The sequence below is a fragment of the Colobus angolensis genome, unplaced genomic scaffold (genome assembly GCF_000951035.1).
Source record: "Colobus angolensis palliatus isolate OR3802 unplaced genomic scaffold, Cang.pa_1.0 Scaffold15, whole genome shotgun sequence".
Classification (NCBI taxonomy): Eukaryota; Metazoa; Chordata; class Mammalia; order Primates; family Cercopithecidae; genus Colobus; species Colobus angolensis.
In genome coordinates, this window is record NW_012114599.1 from 15,816,334 (window position 1) to 15,820,242 (window position 3,909).

At 44.3% G+C, this 3,909-nt stretch overlaps 1 pseudogene; it reads left to right on the forward strand.

Moving 5' to 3' along the window:
* Positions 1–1,688: 1,688 nt before the first annotated feature.
* LOC105507539 lies at positions 1,689–2,653 on the forward strand (annotated as a pseudogene).
* Positions 2,654–3,909: the final 1,256 nt, after the last annotated feature.

A 3,909-nucleotide genomic window follows, 5' to 3' on the forward strand; every position in this document is an offset into this window, starting at 1 on the left:
AGTGGATGTGGCAGGAGCTTGCGGAAGTTCTATTTTGCTATGTTCCCAGTAAAATAAGAAGCAGTTCATCAGATGATAGTGAGGAGCGTGGGTGAGGTGTTGGAGTTTTGAGAAGAGAAAGTGTAAAACAGTCACAGTAGAGTAAGAAACAGACAAGGGAAACAAGACTGTCAGACAGCATGAAAGATCCATTGACACTAAGGATGAACTTAAAGTGAGACCAGTAAGCACGCTATGTATTTTTCTTCTGCTCTGATGATGCAAAGTAGGAGGAGAGTTGGACTTCACCAGGATCAAAGTTCTGCCAAGCAAGTAATCACCGCAGGACAGGGGAGAGGGTGTTGAGGGTGTATGTGAGGAAATGGCTATCATGATTGATGATGGAATTTAAACCGTGGGAAGAGTCAAAAGCACATGAGTGTGAATCAGGGATACTGAAAAGTTGCACCAGGCAGTGGATTGTAGATCCTGGAGTTTGTTCAGGTGGTAAGACTAAAATGAGCAAGACAGGACAAGGCAAACACAGGGTGGATTGTTTGAACCTGCAATTATGAAAAGGTGATGGAAATTCTGTGCTATGACCATGTGAGTGAGTGGCTGAGATAGGCTGAAGGGGAGGAATCGAAGAAACTCAAGGCCATGGTGGTAGAAGAATCATTTATGCGGATATTAAAATTACCAAGAATTGAGGCAGGAATGTTGGGGGGTGTTGTTTTTTTGTTTTTTGTTTTTTGTGTGTTTTCTTTTTTTTTTGAGACGGAGTCTTGCTCTGTTGCCCAGGCTGGAGTGCAGTGTCGCAATCTTGGCTCACTGCAAACTCCACTTCCTGGATTCACACCATTCTCCTGCCTCAGCCTCTCGAATAGCTGGGACTACAGTCGCCTGCCACCACGCCCGGCTAATTTTTGTATTTTTAGTAGAGACAGGGTTTCACCACGTTAGCCAGGATGATCTCCATCTCCTGACCTCATGATCTGCCTGTCTAGGCCTCCCAAAGTGCTGGGATTACAGGCGTGAGTCATCGCGCCTGGCTCAGGAATGTTGTTCAAAAGACTGACAGTGTATATACTATGTACTGGTACTATGTACCCACAAAAATTAAAATTTTAAATTAAGAAAAAAGGCTGGGCCGGGCGCGGTGGCTCACGCCTGTAATCCCAGCACTTTGGGAGGCCGAGGCGGATAGATCACGAGGTCAGGAGATCAAGACCATCCTGGCTAACACGGTGAAACCCCGTCTCTACTAAAAAATACAAAAAATTAGCTGGGTGTGGTGGCGGGCACCTGTAGTCCCAGCTGCTAGGGAGGCTGAGGCAGAAGAATGGCGTGAACCTGGGAGGCAGAGCTTGCAGTAAGCCGAGATCGTGCCACTGCACTCCAGCCTGGGCAACAGAGCAAGATTCTGTCTCAAAAAAAAGGAAGAAAGAAAGAAAAAAGGCTGGCATTGACAAAAATCATTGAGAAATAAGGGACAATGAAGTGGGGGAAAGCAGACAACTCAATGGGGGGACAGTGGGAGTGATGGTTTGTTAGGACATTCAGACCTTATAGAGTCTAAGTAGGAGAGAGGGAGAAGGGTCTCACAGCAACAACAAAACACTGAGGAGGATGCATATCCCACCTCCATGGCTCCTGATATAAGAGGTGTAGGACATTAAAACGGTCCTCCTCACAGCCCCAGAGTCAAAGCCGGTTCCCAGCCCAGTCCCATCCCACAGCAGCCTGCCTCGTCTTTCCTTTCAACATGACAGATGCCGCTGTGTCCTTTGCCAAGGACTTCCTGGCAGGTGGAGTGGCCACAGCCATGTCCAAGATGGCGGTAGCGCCCATTGAGCAGGTCAAGTTGCTGCTGCAGGTGCAGCATGCCAGCAAATAGATCACCACAGATAAGCAATACAAGGGCATCATAGACTGCGTGGTCCACATATCCAAGGAGCAGGGAGTCCTGTCCTTCTGACACAGTAACCTGGCCAATGTCATCAGATACTTCCCCACCCAGGCTTTCAACTTTGCCTTCAAAGATAAATACAAGCAGATCTTCCTGGGTGATGTGGACAAGAGGACGCAGTTTTGGCACTACTTTGCAGGGAATCTGGCATCAGGTGGTGCCGCTGGGGCCACATCCTTGTGTTTTGTGTACCCTCTTGATTTTGCCCTTACTCGTCTAGCAGCCGATGTGGGTAAAGCTGGAGCTGAAAGGGAATTCTGAGGCCTCGGTGACTGCCTGGTTAAGATCTACAAATCTAATGGGATTAAGCGCCTGTACCAAGGCTTTAACATGTCTGTGCAGGGTATTATCATCTACCTAGCTGCCTACTTCTGTATCTATGACACTGCAAAGGGAATGCTTCCGGATCCCAAGAACATTCCCATCGTTATCAGCTGGATGATCACAGAGACTGTCACTGCTATTGCTGGGTTCACTTCCTATCCATTGGACACCATTAGCCACCACATGATGATGCAGTCAGGGCGCAAAGGAACTGATATCATGTACACAGGCATGCTTGACTGCTGGAGGAAGAGTGCTCGTGATGTAGCAGGCAAAGCTTTCTTCAAGGGAGCATGATCCAATATTCTCAGAGGCACAGATGGTGCTTTTGTGCTTGTCTTGTATAATGAAATCAAGAAGTACACAAAAGCTGTTTTCTAGGATTTTTCTCCCCGTGAATAGGCATGTTGTATTATATAACATGTCTTGAGCATTCTTGACAGACTCCTGGCTGTCAATTTATCAGTGGAAACTATTTGCTGGTTGAAAATGAGAAGCAATAATGTTCATCTGACCAGTTTTCTCTTAAAGCCATTTCCATGATGATGAGGATGGAACTCAATTTTTTTCTTTTTATTTCAGTTACTCTTGATAAACAACAAATTTGGAGAAATAAAAATATCTAAAATAAAAAAAAGAAGGCCCTTACTTGAGCAGGAACAAAGCTGTGTGCATAAAGCAATTTTAAAAGAACATGAACTGGGGCTGGGCATGGTGTTTCAATCCTGTAATCCCAGCATTTTGGGAGGCCAAGGCAGGAGGATCACTTGAGCTCAGGAGTTTGAGAACAGCCTGGGCAACAAAGTGAGACTCCTGCCTCTACAAAAATTTAATTTTTTTTAATTCAAAAGAACATGGACTGCAGAATTATATACAAAAATAAATTTTAAAAGAAAACAAAAAACAAGTTAATTTTTTAACGAGAGAATGAATAAGTATATGGATTGGTCTTATAATGGAATACTATACAACACCAAAAGTAAGCTGAGCTATGATGATCTAACATGATTATGTAAATGAGCTATTATCATGTAACATGGACAAATTCTGCAAAAATAATTTGAGTGAAAAAGGTAGGTGGCATAAGAATGCCCCAGCATGATATAATTTATATTATACCGTGTATACAAGGGTTACTTAAGAATTGCATAGAGTAATATATATCTGTTGCAAAATTATTTCTAATTATTTACTAATTGTTTACCTTTGGGAATGCTAAATAAATTCAAGATCATTAATTACAGAAATAAAAGGTGAGTGACTGGATCAGGGAAATATATACCCAGGGTGAGATGAGAGGGACCTGAAATGAGCAATCTGTTATTTATTTTTTTGTTTTGTTGTTTGTTTTGAGACACAGTCTCACTCTACCACGATCTCGGCTCACTGGAACCTCCGCCTCCTGGGCTCAAGCAATTCTCCTGTCTCAACCTCCCAAGTACCTGGGACTACAGGCGCATACTACCACGTCTGGGTAATTTTTTGTATTTTAGTAGAGATGGGGTTTCACTGTGTTGCCCAGGCTGGTTGCGAACTCCTAAGCTCAGGCAATCCTCCTGCCTCAGCCTCCCAAAGTGCTGGGATTACAGGCGTAAGCCACCGTGCCCAGCCCAGCAATCCATTATTTCTTAGGCTGT